This window comes from Macaca nemestrina, chromosome 5, assembly GCF_043159975.1.
Source record: "Macaca nemestrina isolate mMacNem1 chromosome 5, mMacNem.hap1, whole genome shotgun sequence".
NCBI classification, from domain to species: Eukaryota; Metazoa; Chordata; class Mammalia; order Primates; family Cercopithecidae; genus Macaca; species Macaca nemestrina.
Genome location: NC_092129.1, coordinates 121,003,753 through 121,022,719, shown reverse-complemented (window position 1 = coordinate 121,022,719; position 18,967 = coordinate 121,003,753).

Below are 18,967 nucleotides of genomic sequence, written 5' to 3'. Positions count from 1 at the left end.
AAATATACAATTAATTTATGAAACATATAGAATCCTCTTCATTGTGGTATTCTGCAGTATTTTTATAGAATCTTAGATACATATGTAGATTATTTGAGAAGAAACAGGCAGGAAAGAATTTTACTAGGCAAATTTGTGTAAGCATGTGGTCTGATAGATAGTAAGCAAACCTTTCTTTCTGTATATTTCTTTTTTTCTTTTTTTTTTTTTTCTTTTTTGAGATGGAGTCTCACTCTGTTGCCCAGCCTGGAGTGCAGTGGCACGATCTTGGCTCACTGCAACCTCTGCCACCTGGGTTCAAGCGATTCTCCTGCCTCAGCCTCTTGAGTAGCTGGGATTATAGGTGCCTGCCATCGCGACCGGCTAATTTTTGTATTTTTAGTAGAGACGTGATTTCACCATGTTGGCCAGGCTGGGCAAATCTTTCTTTTCTATGTTTTTTGTTTGTTTGTTTGTTTTAGGGTGAAGGGAAGTTTATGAATTCTAAATGAATTCAAGAATTTCTGTTTTAATATTAATAGAAAAATGATTTCTTCTATTAAGGTGATCAAGCCTCATTTCATGTATTTTGTCAAAAAATATAAATTCAGACATATAATTTATCCATTTATACACATAATTACAAGCCAATCATTTCAGTTGGAAGAACTATAATCTATATTTTTTATACAACATAAATTTTGATGTAAGTGAACTGTTTGGATAACTCCTTTATATAATTCTTTCAAATTATCTGTTTCCAATATTCTATATGATTTAATCTCCTCTGCCATGTAAGAAGACAACTGATCAATAGTCTTTTTCAGAGTTATTTAATTCAAGTTGCTTTGTAGGTCAGTGTTTCCAAAAAGAAACAATTCAAGGCTTTTGCAAGATTCAGAATATTCCTCATTTCATAGAAGAAAGCTAAAATGCCAGACAAACAGAGGTAGAGAATGCATTGGGTCAAGCCTTCAGTATATTCATGTTTAAAATCTCAGATAAATCTGATGGAACTCATGCTGTATTTTGAAGAAAACCCAGAGTTAAATACACTTGAATCTGGAACTGGAACAACAAAGCCAAACATATGCCACATAGTGAGATGCAATATAGTGAGATTAGTTCCTTTTTTTTTTTTTTTTTTGTCATTGTGGTCATAATACAGAAACCATGAGAATGGGATATTTTACTGCTCAGACAGATGAGCACAATGTAGATTTTTTTGTAGGCCTACAACAAGTCCTAAGACATTTATGTTGAAAAATGAATCTTTCAACAACATCTTGAATAAAGCTGAAAGAAAACACTTGCTCAAAAAGGCTGACTACATGATAAGATAGTTGAAGCTACTATTCTGTAAGTTTACCTGTTGAGTCAAAAAAATGACTAGTGTTATAAACATGAGTAACATGAACAATTATGTGATTTAACTTTGAACATAAACCTAATTTAAGTTACCATCTTTCATTTCTTCTATTTTATTTTGTTTTTCCTTGATTGTATGTGTGTGTAAGCAGAAAATGGATGATGAATCAGTTTCTGAGCAAGTAAGTATTACTTCTGGCTCCTGTTTTTTCCCAAAAAGGATCTTTGTGGCAAGTCAAATAAGTCTGCTTTTAAATATAATGTTTTATATATTCAGATGAATTCACAGTTGCACTTTTTTCAATGCTTAAAAATTTACATAAGCATATGTCTGTGTGTGTATATGCAAGTATAATATCCATACCTATACCCACATTATATTCAAATCGTATTCAAATTATACTTGAAAATGCATATATAATCTTTCCAATACAGCTTAAAATGTATAAAAATCCTATATACCTACACATATATTTTTATTCTTTCAGGTACAATTTGAGTAGGAGGCAGAATTTTAAATACAAAAGCAGGATACAGAGTGTTACACAAGCAAAGTACTAAGATATAGAACTTAAAAAAATTTATAAACATTTTACAAAATAATTCATAAATCTGCAGCATGTCAGGTGTTTCATATCGAGAAACATTTTAAACTCCCAGTTTAATAAGCATTACACTTGGTCTCAGAAGAAAATCAACTGAGCTAGAAAAGCCAGTGGATTTTTATACATACGGAAATATTATAAGCAAAGAGGAAGCAAAGTAATCTTTGTTTTTTTTATTAGGACTGGCATTATAATAAATGCTATATCTGTTTCATACTCCTTAGAGGTAACATGTATTAAATATATATATTCTAATTACTAATCACATATACTTAGTTCTAGACTATATGCATACAACACCATTAATTCTGAAATGTAAGATAAATTCAGTTAGCCAATGTGAAAATATGCAAAAACAAACCTATTGAAAATGAACACTAACATATCTTTCCACATACAGAAATTATTATGAATCAATTTTTTAAAATTTCAAATTATAGAACATGACCTCCCTTAAAAATTTAAATAACATTCAAATTGTCTTGTACTTATTTTTTTAATAAAACAGATGGAACTACAGAAATAAATAAGGATAGAAGAGATAAGAGAGAAATGGAAAGAAAGAAAGAGAAGCAAAATAATTATATTAAAAAATGTCACTAAAGGGTCAGCTGTCTCCCAGGGGATATGTGGAAAGTTTTATATCTATGATCCTGCTCCTTGATGAGACTCTTCCTGGCACTTAGTCAATCCAGAGTCCAAGTGATATTCAAAAAGTCTTTAAAAAATTTGCTAAGCCAGAATTTCAGACTCATGGAAGGGAAAGAATAAATTCAAAGTAGAAGAGATTTATCTTTGTAAAGTATGAAGTAAAATCATCAGTGGTGCCTGTGTCTCTCTGAATCTAACTCAATGTGACAAAGAAAATTAAAAACAGAAAATAAAACTTCGTACTCAGTAAAACAGTCATCAATAATCCCAAGTCAAAGCACAAAAGAAAATGAGATGACAAATATCGTAAAAGGACCAAGATAAGAGCAGATATGAAGGGCAGGTAGGTGCCTGCTGCTGGAGTAAGCCAGCAGACATGGCACAAAAATAGTTCTCGGAGTAGGAAACTGATGATTAAAAAAAAAAATTTAAAAAAGAACAAAAATTAAAAACAAAACAAAACAAAACCTCGCTTGGAATAAAGGCTGGGCCAACTTTCCATCAAAGAGTGTTTGGGGCAGAAGAAAAGACACTGGCAGAATTTGGAATTTCAGAGACATGCAACCTTGAAGGCTCATGAAGGAAAATCAGCAGTCCTGTTGCTACCATTATTCACTGGGGTGACAAAAAATATATCCATTCTCCTTCTCCCCCATGTCTCTCACATACATACACATGCATATGCATACGTGTGTTCACACACAAGCAAGTGAAAAACCAGTAGCATACATTGCTTTCCTCTGAGCCACGGAAGCTTCTGCTTGTTTCTCATTGACAAGGACACTGTCTTAACTCACACGTGTTCCTGCAAATATTAAGGTTTTGAAGAACTAATTTTAAAGATAAGAAAAACTTAAAAAGGAATTAGTACAAAATAAACTGTTGTGTTTATGTGCAAATGTAAATGTAAGAATGAGTATGGAAACAGCCAGACATCTTATATAAGAATTATTTTACCAAACATACTAAAATTATAGCCAAATAATTTTAAGATAAATAAAAAGCTAGTACAAATATTACTCTACACCAAAATATTTAAGGAGATATGAAAGACTCAGGATATAAATCAGTTAATAAAATGAGAGGAGTTCCAATGGCAGAATTCCAGAAAAAAATAGAGGATAAATTAAATGCCAGTATTAACTGACTCTTGTTTCCTCTCCATGAAAGCAGTGCACATGTACTGCTTCTAGTCTGCCATCTTGACCCAACACCCCTTTAAATGTATTTTCTAACTCATCCCCTAGCTTCTAGGGTGTCCTGGCATCTTAGCTACAGATATCCCAGTACCTGCTGGTCACAAGGCAACAGAGACTATGACAGTCATCTGGGTCTCCTGCAGCAGAGGACATAGAGCAGTGGAGATGGACCTCAAGCTCTGGCTTGAGTGAGAGACCTGCTTTGAATTCTTTATCTGGCATCCCAACATTTCATTTTGTTTAGAATTCAGGATCCAGTATTACTATGCTGATTTTTGTCTCATCTGGAGAAATTCTTCTTATTCTTGAATTTACTTTGGTTGGAGTGAGACTTTACTTTTCTTGAGGACATGCCTATGATGTATGTTGAGTAAAATCATTTGGCTTTGCTTCTGGGTATGTTTAGTGGCTGTATTAGTCTGTTTTTCATGCTGCTGATAAAGACATACTAGACACTGGGAAAAATAAAAAGAGGTTTAATTGGACTTACAGTTCCACATGGCTGAGGAAGCCTCAGAATCATGATGGGAGGTGAAAGGTACGTCTTACATGGCAGTGGCAAGAGAAAAATGAGGAAGAAGCAGAAGCAAAAATCCCTGATAAACCCATCAGATCCCATGAGATGTAATCATAGCACAGGAGAGACCTGCCTCCAAAATTCAATTGCCTCCCCCTGGGTACCTTCCATAACATGTAGGAATTCTGGGATGTACAATTCAAGTTGAGATTTGGATGGAGACACAGCCGAACCATATCATTTCACCCATGGCCTTTCCAAATCTCATGTCCTCACATTTCAAAACCAGTCATGCGTTCCTAACAGTCCCTCAAAGTCTTATTTCAGCATTAACTCAAAAGTCCACAGTCCAAAGTCTCATCTGAGACAAGGCAAGTCCCTTCCACCTATGAGTCTGTAAAATCAAAAGCAATCTAATTACTTCCTAGATACAGTGGGGGTACAGGTATTGGGCAAGTACAGCTGTTCCAAATGGGAAAAATTGACCAAAACAAAGGGGACACAAGGCCCATGCAAGTTCAAAATCCAGCGAGGCAATCAAATTTTAAAGCTCCAAAATGATCTCCTTTGAATCCATGTCTCACATCCAGGTCACGCTGATGCAAGAGGTAGGTTCTCATGGTGTTGGGAAGTTCTGTCCCTGTGTCTTTGCAGGGTATAGCCCCTTTCCTGGCTGCTTTCACAGGCTGGCGTTGAGTGTCTGTGACTTTTCCAGGCACGTGTTGCAAGCTGTCAGTGGACCTGTCATTCTGGGGTCTGGAGGATAGTGGCCTTCTTCTCACAGTTCCACTAGGTAGTGTCCCAGTAGGGACTCTGTGTGGGGGCTCTGACCCCATATTTCCCTTCCACACTGCCTTAGCAGAGGTTCTCTGTGAGGACCCCGCCCCTTCAGCAAACTTTGCCTTGGCATCCAGGCGTTTCCATAAATCTTCTGAAATCTAGGCAGAGGTTCCCAAACCTCAGTTCTTGACTTCTGTGCCCCCAGAGGCTCACCACCATGTGGAAGCTGCCAAGGTTTAGGGCTTCCACCCTCTGAAACCACAACCCGACCTGTACTTTGGTCACTTTCAACTATGGATGGAGCGTCTGGAACACAGGGCACCAAGTCCCTAGGCTGCACACAGTATGGTGACCCTGGGTCCAGCCCACAAAATCATTTTTTGCTCCTGAGACTCCAGGGCTGTGATGGGAGGGGATGCTGTGAAGGTCTCTGGCATGGCCTGGAGACATTTTCCCCATGGTCTTCCACATTAACATTAGGCTTCTTGCTACTTATGCAAATTCCTGCAGCCAGCTTGAATTTCTCCCGAGAAAAAGGGTTTTTCTTTTCCATTGCATAGTCAGGCTGCAAATTTTCCAGACTTTTATGCTCTGCTTCCCTTATAAAACTGAATGCCTTTAACAGTACCCAAGTCATCTCTTACATTCTTTGCTGCTTAGAAATTTCTTCTGTCAGATACACTAGATCATCTTTCTCAAGTTCAAAGATCCACAAATCTCTAGGGCAGGGGCAAAATGCCACCAGTCTCTTTGCTAAAACATAACAAGAGTCACCTTTTCTCCAGTTTCCAACAAGTTCCTTATCCCCATCTGAGACCACCGCAGCCTGGACCTTATTGTCCCTATCGCTATCAGCATTTGGGGCAAAACCATTCAACAAAACTCTAGGAAGTTCAAATGCTCCCACATTTTCCTGTCTTTTTCTGAGCCCTCCAAACTGTTCCAACCTCTGTCTGTTACCCAGTTCAAAAGTCACTTCCACATTTTTGTATATCTTTTCAGAAGCACCCCATTCTACTGGTACCATTTACTGTATTAGTTCATTTTCATGCTGCTGATAAAGACATACCGGACACTGGGAAGAAAAAGAAGTTTAATTGGATTTATAGTTCCACATGGCTGGGGAGACCTAAGAATCATGGTGGGAGGTGAAAGGAACTTCTTACACGGTAGTGGCAAGAGAAAAATGAGGAAGAAGCAAAAGCAAAACCCCTGGTAAACCCATTGGAACTCATGAGAGTTAATCACTATCACAAGAATAGTGCAGGAAAGACCAGACCTCATGATTCAATTACCTCCCCCCTGGGTCCCTCCCATAATATGTGGGAATTCTGTGAGATGCAATTCAAGTTGAGATTTGGATGGGGACACAACCAAACTATATCAGTGGAATAGACTCTGTATGATTTCTTTGGTTATACATAATCTTCATATGGTGGCTTTCTCAAATGCTCATTGTGGTAGTCATGTGCCTGGTGTGTCAGCAGGCTCAAGGCCTCCTAATGAGCAAGGGTGGTGTGAATAATAGTGGTAGTAGAGGTCATATGAAGCTTGTATCCTTCCCAAATGCTGTGTACTTGTGTCAGCAGATATTGAAATGGGCTATGAAGATAGATCTTAAGGCCAGAAAGTGGTGCTTACAGGTGAGAGCCAGATGGCATGGTCACTAGCTCTCACCTATAAGATGGTCTCACCTGGTCTAGATGATCTCTCATCTATACCCAAAGGTGTAATCTAGATGAAGTTCTCAGGTTCCCAGGTGGTGGGTTGGGTTGTAGAACATTCACTGGTCCTAGTCCCCCACTTTGCCTCTGAGGGCAGAGACAACACAGCTTGGAACTGGGCCAAGTGAGGCTACATGAGGGCCCCTAATGGTGGGTGCAAGCACCAGCCCCAGTAGGGGTCAGAGTCAGTTCTCAGGCTCCTGGAAAAACTTCCCAGTGAAGAGCAGAATAATCATTGCTGGGCCTAAGACCCAGGATGGGGAATGAGAAACAGCTCAGGCTCTACAGGCTAGCAAGTGGTAGAGGGACCTGCTGTGCTCTCATACTCCCGACCTAGCAGGGCTCCCTCTGATAGTCTGACTTTGGCAGAAAGTTAGAACAGTTAGCCAAAGCACCCCCAGTTTGCCTTCAGACTGACCTATCCCAGGCCACAAAACTTTCTTCTGGGGTCAAAACCACACCCACTCAGGTTTTGTGAAGTGGGAGCACCCAAGTACTGTGCCTGTGGCTGGAGTACATACCACATATGCCTCTCAATTCTGGCCCCAGGGGCTTCTCCCCTGCTCAAGATCTTAAATTTCTGGCCTGAGACTCTCCAAACCAGGAACTGCCACTTGTGCTGGCTGGCAGGTTTCCACATAGCTCTCTATGAGCTAGGATACAGAATGGCCTCATTCTGTTGACACCCAGTTCTAGGAGTGCATGCAGGATAATTTCTAGAGCTGTTCCTACTCATAGTCTCCCTATTGCTCCCCAAGTTAGATCCAGAGCTTGGTTGGGACAAGGATCTCCATTATAGCCTGGATTGCGCAGCTTCCCAGTGAGACTGTGCATCATGGAGGCAATCACTCTCCACCTCATGCACTGGGGATTCACTCACAATTTTCTGCTGGTGTCTGCCACATGGGTTGTTACCTGCATTTTTTTTTTTTGTAAGTACCCAAAGTTTTCTTTCACTCTAATGTTGATCTCCTGTGTTCCTTTTTGCACAGAAGTTCACAGTGTGAATCCTTACACACAGTTTTGCTATTTCTAAGTTGGTGAGGTATACTAACAAAGCCTCCAATTAGCCATCTGGTGAAAGAAAAGTGTTTAAAAACTTTGAAAAAGAGATAGACCCTAAAATGTAAGTATTTGTAAAGAATTCCTTTACCAAGACATGTTAATTGTGATTTACTGTGAAAAGTAAGAGCAAATATAAAGATTATATAGGCGATATACGTCTTTTTTTTTTTTTTTTTTTTTTTTTTTTTTTTTTTTTTACAAAAGAAAGTGGAGTTATATTTTCTCATTCTGAAGTCAAGGAAGAATTTTATGGCTGAATCTTTTAGTATAGGACATTGGGAAATATAATGGACCATGACTTGATGTATGGCTTTGCAAGAGGTATAGAAATGTTCAAGCACACATCTTTTAAACTGATTCTCCATGAAAACTGAAGGCAAAATGTAACATGCTTAGTGTGAAAAAAAAAAGGGGGGGTTATTAGCTTGAATAATGTGCTCTAGACACAGATCTGAGAAACACATAAAATGGATTTCTTATTTTTATGTGAGCTCTTTGTGTTTGTCAGTTGGCTTATCATTTTGAAAGCTGATAGTTCTCAGGGTATGCATTGGAAATGCCCACGGATTATTTACCAAAACAACATTGATCTGGGAAGAAAGCTCTCTACAAGAAAAGAAATATCCCTAAATCAAACTAGCAATACAAAATCTTACTTACCTAGAAATACACTAAGAAAAGTTATTGATTACTTACATGATCAATTCTATAGATTGAAACAATTTAGAATAATAAATACAGAAATAAAACTTTTCACCATTAAATTTTTGCCAAAACTCCCCAGCATAAGAAAAACTCCCCAGCATTGAACAGCATATGAACAACCCCTTCATCACTGATTTGGCAAGGAATCGTAAGTGACAATAAAAAACAATGTAAAATCTTAAGGGCTCTGGTGTAAGAAGTCCTAAATTCTTTATTTCTTCTGCTAATAACATGTCATTGGAAAAGCAACTGATCTATATAATTTTTATATCCTCCTATAAGAAACATAAATAATATCAGTATATCGTCTGGCTATAGTTATAATAAAAGTCAAATTAAAAGTTTCTATGAAACTCCTTTATTAAGATAAACCTAATAACTAAATAATTTAATTTACATTTAAATATTTCTCATGTTGAAAATAAATGTATTGATGTTTTGAGGATAGTTTATCAGAAATTACTACAGAAGGAAATTTTTCAAAAGCCCAACAAATAGCAGGGTGTAAGAGGGTGGAAATGAACTGTGAATGGGCACAAGGAAACTTTCTAGGGTGATGGATAAGTTCTATATTTTGGGTTCAGTGGTAGTTACACAAGTAAGTGCAATGACCAAAACTCCTTAAATTGTATATGCAAAATCTTGGCATTTTATTATACATAATCACAATAAAAAATGTCCAAAACCTATTGAACACCTTATGAAAAGTCTATTTCTCTTAAAACATTGCCCCTTCCTTCCCCATAAAAAGAAAGAGTAAGAGAAAAAGTCTACTTCAAAACATAAGAAAAATGCAGGACCTTAATTAGATCATGTTTTATTCAAGAACTTAATATCAAATTTTGATTACTTTTCAAAAAAAGAAAATATAGATTTTGCAGTAAATAATATTCTCATGTACATTTTTCCTTTGTTTCCAAATGTGTATTACCTTTCTTCCACAGTTCAATAAAAATAATTTTACTCACAAATACCATAATCCTAAATGTCACATTTTGTTTTTGTTACAGTCATGGTCATTGCCCTCCCATGCAACACTGAATCTGAAACAAACAATAACTAATGGCTTTCAATTCATTTCTAATTAGCAATTTCTGAATATGTCTGCATCATTCTGGTTTTGTTTCCTAGTATTATGTTTTTACATGTTTCTTAAATTTTACAGTTTCTAGTACTTTTCATTAAAACAATTCATCATCTTTAAAAACAAATGTTAAAAAAGAAGAAAACAAGCAAAATCTATTCTTAGATATGGTACTTTTTAAAAGTCCATTTCTTAAAATTTTAGTTTATTTTTAATTGACAAATAATAAGGCAACACTTTTAATCTGAACTTGGTATTGTGGTTCTACATGAAATAATTAGATAAGCTAATATTAAATGATTTTTTCTAACTACACTTCTAAATAATTAAAATTATCTTTGAATATGTTTCTATACAGTTCTGTGAATAAAATTTAAAGAGTTTATGTATGGCTATGCTAAATTATAAACTTCTGGGCTTCACTAACCCTATGTTTTCATAACTGCACTCAGAAGACATCAGAAGGTGTTAGGGTTGAATTGTAGCTCCCCAGAAGACCTTGAACTCCTAATTGCCAGGATCTCAAAATGTGGCCTCTTTTGAAAATAGAGTCTGTACAGTGATATTCAAATGAAAGTGAATTCATTAGGGTGGAAACTAATTCAATAGGACTACTGTCTTTTAAAAAGGGGGGAAATTTTGATACAGAGATAGCCACTCACACAGGAAGAAAACTACAAACCTCGAAGGGTAAAATGAGGGTGATTCTTCAGAAGCCAAGGAATGCCAAAGATTGTCCTGACAAAGTAACACAGAAGGTATAAGGGGAGTTTTTACAATTACTATGATACCTGATAAAACTGTCTCTTCCTCTATTCTTTCAACTCAGTTTCAGTGAAATAAGAGAGTTCATCTATTCATTCAAAATAAGGTCTTTAATACTTTTTCTGTTTATCACTGCCTGTCTTCAAATAATATGCCACTTCATGTATAATGTAATAGTCTTACAACAAGATACTGTGATTTCCCCTTTTCTTCCTTTGTGCTACTGTTATCAAAAAGCAATTTTACTTAATCAGTGATTTCTAAGGCCTATTTGTACAGTTATAATTGGTTGTAGGATGTATGTATCTGTCAAAAAAATTACACTTAACTCCTGAGTTACTCCTTTTTGATAAAATTTGAACTACATGAGGTTCCAACTTTTCCAGTGAGAAAATAATAATTATTTAGTCTTCACAAATTTGTTAAACCTTGCAAACTGAGTGATATACATATCATACATACACATGTTGCCAGTGGCAACATATGTATGATTATATACTATAAGTAGCATCAGATGATGATAATCTTAAACTATGGATGTGGAATCATGCCTGTCTTGTTCTGGTATTTAGAGTTATCACTTTTTAACACTGTGATTTCTGCATAAGTTACTGAAAATATCTAAGTTTTAATTCTTTCATATATAAAATAAAATCTAAGAGATTTACTCATGAACAAAATGATACAAACTGTAAGTGTCTGCTATAGACAATTGCTTTAATTACTTATGTGAATTTATTGAATCTGTCCAAAAGATAATTTAATAAAAGCTACTCAAATATTGAATGTAGACCACTTTGATCCAGCAGTTACACTTACAGTAATTTATTCTACAAATATACTTGCATACATATATAAAGAGGCATATATAATTAATTCCCCAAGTAATAGATTATGATTGTAAAATATTAAAAATTCCCTGTGTCTTTTATCTCTGTAAACCACAGTGTAGCTGTACTATAAGGGGATGAGTGATCTACCTACCCACACATATTTTGTTCAAACCTCTGGTTTTTGTGAAGGAAAAATCTTTTAACTCTTAAAGATAGACACTGTACCATAGATTGTTGTTGCCTGAACTAAAATTTTGTCATGGCTTTGCTTTTATATTAGCACTTAAGACTTCTATGCATAAATAAGGTAAAAAAAAAAAAAGCAAAATAAAATCTCTGGTAACACACAACACACCAAAGTTTTCATAGTTTTTATTTGATGTGTTAAGATACACATAAATCAACATAAGTTTTTACTTAATAAATGTCAGACTTTTTCAGTTATTATACCTATTACAAATTTTAAACATATTTTTATAAGAGACATGAAAATTTTAATACATAGTGCTTCATGATCTAAGGCATCTATTTAAATACTTCTAAAATATAAACTAAGAAAGAAAATTCTTACAGTGAACTGGGAGCAAACCTTCATGTTGTCTGAAAGTCAGCTTTGTAGTGTCCATAAGAAAAGCAGGCCAAAGCATCAACACAAATGCCAACTGCACAGGCAGCAAAGAGCCAGATGCTGTTGGCAAAACATGCTCCAGAGTGTGGCATCTGGGTCCAATAACGGCCATACAGAGCCCCATCTGTAGCTAAAGCTGTTGACTCTGCTTTGGGGGAAGAAAAATCAGAAATAAAGAAGGCAGTTAAATTTTAAACCGTGCCAGGAATAGCAGAAGGCAGGTTGCAGTCAGCATTCAAATTACATCCCTAGCCCACTTTGCTTTTTAATGTCTTGAAACTGTGTAAACACTAAACTATGTTAACTCCAGTTGTTTAGAGACACGAGCACATGTAAGTAGTTCAGCAACTTAGGACACACAAATCACCTAAATAGATTTGATATTTCATCAAACATTCATTTATCTATTTTTTTTCTCAAGGAATATAAGCATATGTTCCATGAAATGCAATTCTAATTTGATGTATTAAAATACGTAATTTTAAGTGTTCATTGTGGTATATAATTTTCTTCAAATGGCATAAAATTTAAGACTCTTCTTTATAATTTTTATAATATTTCATTAGAATAACTCTTCACAAAATTAAATAGGATATTCATATATCCTTCACTGAGACTCCTTAAATTTTTGATCAGCGGAAATTTGTGGGAAAGCTACAGAGAACCTTAATCCTTAATAAAATAAAATTTTTCAAAATTATAAAGGGATGATTAAGTAATCTCTTTTTAGTGTTATTTGTTGTACATATAGATATATAAAATTGAATTAGTTGATATCTATATGATTAAAAAGTTTCATCATTTATAAAATGCCACACTAATCTTATCTATGCATATATTTTTGAAAACAAGATAAATGTTTTAAATAACAAAAACCATGACATTTAGAGTGAACTATATATCAAAAAGTTAACTAAAACCTTATGGACAGAATATTATTTATCACCATAATTCTGTGAGACATTACTATTGTTGATTCTACTTTCTAGCTAAGGAAACTGGAAGCTTGCAAATGTAATGTAAACTTACTTATCCCAATTCACATCAACCTTTAGAGACAGAATCAAACTTAATATGCAGACACTGAAGACACTGTGATTGTAGAACCCATATTTATTCTCCCTCTCCCCAATAATATAAATATAAAATATAACATGATAGAATTGTTTCTGTAATAGCAGAAGAACTAGTCAAAAATACACTTCCATAAAAGAAACCTGTGCATTGATAAATATAGTTGAAATAAGCTGTTTCAGAACTATGCAAATGAACTAAAGGCTTGAAACAATCTCCATGTTTATTCAAGAAAAATGATTGAGTCTCATAAGCCTAATTAGCTTTGTGGTTGTAAACAACCATCCCTCTCTCCCCAGCTCTTTAATGGACTTGAAATCCAACATCATTGCAATTAGGGTAGCTGAGAAACCAGCAACCTAATAGCCAGTGGAGGGGACAGTAAAAGTATGAATCTGATTCAAAAGACTCTTCCCAAGGAATGTCACTATTTCATTGGTTTGACAGCACTCTGGAAAACTCCATTCTCAGGGACTGACTTTATTTGACCTGACTAAAAATTCACTCTTATATAAAACCATATATCTAGAGAACTTGTTAAAAATAATCAGTGGCAATTGCTTCATATCACAGTGTTTGAGACAATAATTTGAGTTGAGGGCAACTCTAGGTTGACCAATATAATTAAAGATTTAATAACTCGGGAATTAGATGTACCTAGAAGTCTTTGAAAGCTAGAAAAAACCCTGGAAAACCAGAAAATATCACAGCATGCAAGTGTATACACAGTCCTAAGAAATATATAAACAGCCCTAATCTCTAATCTCTGACTAACCTTGAGGCTCTATACAAGCAGAAAGTAAAGAATAAAGTACAGTTGTAAACTGCCTGGCTGAGCGCTGAAGACATGTCTCAGCATACACACAGAGTCCTTCAGGAAAGGTTAGAAGATGTTTTTGTTCCAAAAATTTAAGAAAAATCTCTGTCAAATTATTCATTTTAGCTGAACACTAAGTTAATCAAGCGAGACTTCAAGGGCCACACATGGCAAAGAACAATCCCAGTGAAACACTAGACAAATAGTAGAAACAACAAAATCAAAAACAGTAACTACTAGGAAAGAGCAGGATTTGACTTCCAGATGTACCAAGTTATACTATTTAACATGTCAAGTTACCGGAAAATATTATAAGTCATACAAACAAATAAAAGTATGGGCTATGCACAGAAATAAAACCAGTAAATAGAAACTGCCTTTGAGGTCACCTGAATACTGGATTTACTTGACAAATATATTAAGTCAGCTATAGTAAACTTGTTCAAAGAAATAGAAACTATATATAATCAATTAAGGAAAGTAGGAGATTGATGTCATACCAAATCAATAATAAAAATAAAGGAATAAATTATTAATTTTTTTTAAAGTTGAAAATTATAAAAACTGAAAAACAAATGTATAAGGAAAAAATAAACAACTTCATCAAAAGCGGTGAAGGATATGAACAAACACTTCTCAAAAGGAGGCATTTATGTGGCCAACAAACATGGGAAAAAGCTCATCATTACCGGTCATTAGAGAAATGCAAATCAAAACCACAATAAGATACAATTTCACACCAGTTAGAATGGCGATCATTAAAAAGTCAGGAAACAACAGATGCTGAAGAGGATGTGGAGAAATAGGAATGCTTTTACACTGTTGGTAGGAGTGTAAATTAGTTCCACCACTATGGAAGACAGTGTGGCAATTCCTCAAATATCTAGAACTAGAAATACCATTTGAGCCATCAATCCCATTACTGGGTATATATCTGAAGGATTATAAAACTTTCTACTATAAAGACACATGCATATGTATGTTTATTGCAGCACTGTTCACAAAGCAAAGACTTGGAACCAATCCAAATGCCCATCAGTGATATACTGGATAAGGAAAATGTGGCACACATACAGCATGAAATACTCTGCAGCCTTAAAAAAGGAATGAGTTTATGCCTTTTGCAGGGACATGGATGAACAAGGAAACCATCATTCTCAGCAAACCAACACAGGAACAGAAAGCCAAATACTGTATGTTCTTACTCCTAAGTGGGAGTTGAACAATGAGCACACAGGGAGGGCAACATCACACACCAGGGCCTGTTGGGAGGTGGGGGGCCTAGGGGAGGGATAACATTAGGAGAAATACCTAATGTAGATGACGGATTGATGGATGCAGTAAACCACCATGGCATGTGTATGGCACGTGTAGACCTATGTAAAAAACCTGCACATTCTGCACATGTATCCCAGAACTTAAAGTATATTTTTTAAAAAAGTTATTGGAAAAAATAAAATAATTACTAATTGAGCACAACAAGAGACTTAATTTGGCAGAAGAAAGAAGCAGTGAACATAAAGATAAGTTTATTAAGATAATTGTTTCAGAGGATCATCAGAAAAAAATAAATGCGTAGATCCTCAGAGATCTACTCATATATGAGAGTTCCAAAAGGAAAAGGGATAAATCCTTTGAAAAAATAATGGCCAAAACTCTCTGAATTTTATGAAAAAATTTTGATCTACACATCCATGAATCTCATCAAACTCAAAGTAGAAAAAATTCAAAGAAATCGAAAGTTAATCATGATAGTCAAACTGTCAAACACAAAGAGATAATAGTGATAGCATAGAGAAAAATGTGATTTATTACATACAAGGATCCTCATAAGAACAACAATTGATTTCCCATCAGAAGCCACCATGTAGACGAGACAGCAGCAGGATGATATATTTGAAGTGCTAAAAGAAAAAAAGACTATCAACCATGAATTCTATATCCCACAATGCTACCTTCTCAATAAAAGCAGAAATTAAGACATTTTCAGACAAATAAGAACTGGGAGAATTCATAACTAGCAGACCAACATATAAAGAATAGTAATGATAGTCCTTTAAGCTAAAATGAAAATAAACTATACAATCTTAATTATTTACACATAAAAATAATGAGATCCAGTAATGGTAACTATATTAGTAAATATTAAAACCAGTATAAGTATGCTTTGTTCATAACTCTTTTCTCTTTCTATATGATTTAAAAGATGGATCATAAAGCCATAATTATAACAGTTTGTTGATGGGCTTATAATGTATAAGATATAATTTGTATCACAATAATAAAATAAGGGAGTAGAAAAAAGGGGGGCAATGGTGGAACAATATTTTTGCACATTATTAAAATTAAGTCACTATTAATGCTATGTAATTGCTTTATCTTAAGAGGTTACTTGCAATCTATAGGGCAACCATTAATTAAAAAAAATACAATAAATGTAACAAGGGTATTAAAGTGGTATATCAGAAAAATATCTATTTTACACAAAGTAAGGCAATAATGGAGGAATGCAGGAGCAAAACAGAAAAAGACATATAGAAAACAAATGGCGAAATAGTAGAAGTAAACTCTACCTTATCAGTAATTAAAATAAATGTAAATTGAGTAAACATTCCAATCAAAAGACAAATGGCAGAATGTGTTTAACGAAAAAATTGTTCAACTATATGCTATTTGTAATAGACACACTTTGTATTCAAGAGTGAAAACTAAATTCATAGCAAGAGGAAGGAGGACATAATGAAAATTAAAGCATAAATTAATAAAGCAGAGAATAAAAAAGCAATAGAATAAAACAATGAATTCTAAAATTGGCACTTTCAGAAACTGAAAAACTATTAACTATACTGATCAAGAAAAAATAGAGAAGACTCACATTACGAGAATCAGCAATGAAAGAGAAGAAAATACTACAATCTTCCAAAAATAAAAAAAGGATTCAAAGAGAATACTAAACAATTACATGCTAACCAATTATAAAACCTAAATGAAATCGATAACTTTAAAGAAAGGCAAAACCACTGAAAGTAACCCCAAAAAAGTACAGCATATCAATAAACTTACAATAAGCAAAGAGAGTGATTTAGTAATAAAAATGTGTTCCACAAAGTAAGCATGAGTACGTTGCTCTACCAGTAAATTTTACCAAATGTTTACAGAATAACGAACACCAATCCTTCTGCAACTGTTCCAAAAGAGAAGGGGAAAATTATTAACATGTTCTATGTGGCTAATATTACCCAGATACTAAATCCAGTCAAAGATATGACAAAAAATTTAAAATACAGATCAAAATGCCTTATGAATACAGACCCCAAATTCCTTCATCAAGTACTAGCAAATGGAATTAAGCAACATATCCAAAGAAATATACATTATGACCAATTGGGATATATATTAGTACTACAAGGTTGGTTTTAAATTAGAAAATCACTGAATGCAATATACCATATTAATATAATATAACATAAATTACACATATAAATAGCTTCATTGATAGCATTTGAAAACATTCTACACTTTTTTTTATAAAAAACAAAACACTCAACAAACCAGAAACAGAAGGGAATGTACAAAGTCTGGTAAAGTGTCCTATGAAAAATCTACAGCTAACATCATACTTTTTGATGAAAGACGGCTTGATTTTCTTTTAAGCTCAGGAAAAAGACAAGGATAGTTAGTCTGTCATTTCTATTCAACATTGTACTGGAAGTTGTTGGGATAATTAAACAGAAAACGGAAAAAAGTATCAATATTGGAAAAGTAGGAGCAAAATTATCTCCATTATCAGATATTAAAAATCCTAAGGAATCGACCAAAAATTATTATAACTAATAAATAAGTTTACTAATGTTGAAAAATACATGATCAATATACAAAAATCAGTGGTGTTTCTATATACTAGCAAAGAACAATCTGAAAATGGCGTTAAGACAATTCCATTTCTAATAACATAAAAAGATTCAAATTCTTAAGAACAGATTCTAAGAAGTACAAGTATACACTGAAAACCATAAAATATTATTGAAAGAAATTAAAGAAGATTCAACAAAATCCCTATTAAAGTTATGGTTGCCATTTTCTTCAGAAAGTAACAAGCTGATACTAAAATTCATATGGAAGTACAAGGAGCCCAGTTTAGCAAAACAATGTTAAAACAAAAAAATAAGTTGGATTCATACTTCCTGACTTCAAACCTACTAAAGGCTACAATAAGAGGGTGTGGTATTAGAATAAAGATAAATAGAATATAGTGTCTAGATATCGTTACGTGTTTGTCTAATTGGTTTTAAATAAAAGTACTAAGATAATTTAATATGAAAAAATAGTATTTTTAAGAAATTATCCTGAGACACCTGGATATTCATGTGTAGAAGAATGAGGCAGGGCCCTTATCTCACACCCCACACATATAAATTAACTAACTCAAAATGGATTATATCTCAATATAAGACCTAAAAATATAAAGTTTATAGAAGAAATTAAGGAATAAAATTATTATAATCTTGAGTTAGACAACAATTTCTTAGCTATGATATGAAAAGCAAAAGTGACAAAAGAAAATGAGTCAATTGGTTGTCCTCAATATTAAAATTGTTTGTGCCTCAAAGGACACCGTGAAGAAAAAGACAACTCACATAATGGAAGAAAATATTTTCAAATCATATTTGATAAGGGGATTGTATCCAAAATACATAAAACGTCTTACAACTAAAATAAAAGGTACATAACTCCATTCCCAAATAGGCAGATGATATGAGGAGATATTCTCCCAAAAAGAAATACACGAGGTCAGAAAGCACATGTTAAGATGAGCAGTATTATTAGTCCTTAGGGAGATGCATTGAAATACCACCTCACACCCACTAGAAGGGTTAAAAAGACAAACATCAACAAATATTGGCAAGATGTGGAGAAGTTGACACTCTCATACACTGCTGGTGGTACGGCAAAAATAGTACATTCACTTTGGAAAAGAGTTTGGGAGTTCCTCTAAAAGTTAAGCATAGAGTTACTCTATGATCCAGCAATTCTACTCCTAGTTTTATATGCAAAAGAATTGAAAATGTATGTCTAGACATATATTATACATGTTTATAGCAGCATTATTCATAACAGACAAAAAAGTTGTAATAATCAACATGTTTATCAGCTGAAAAATAAATTTGCTGTA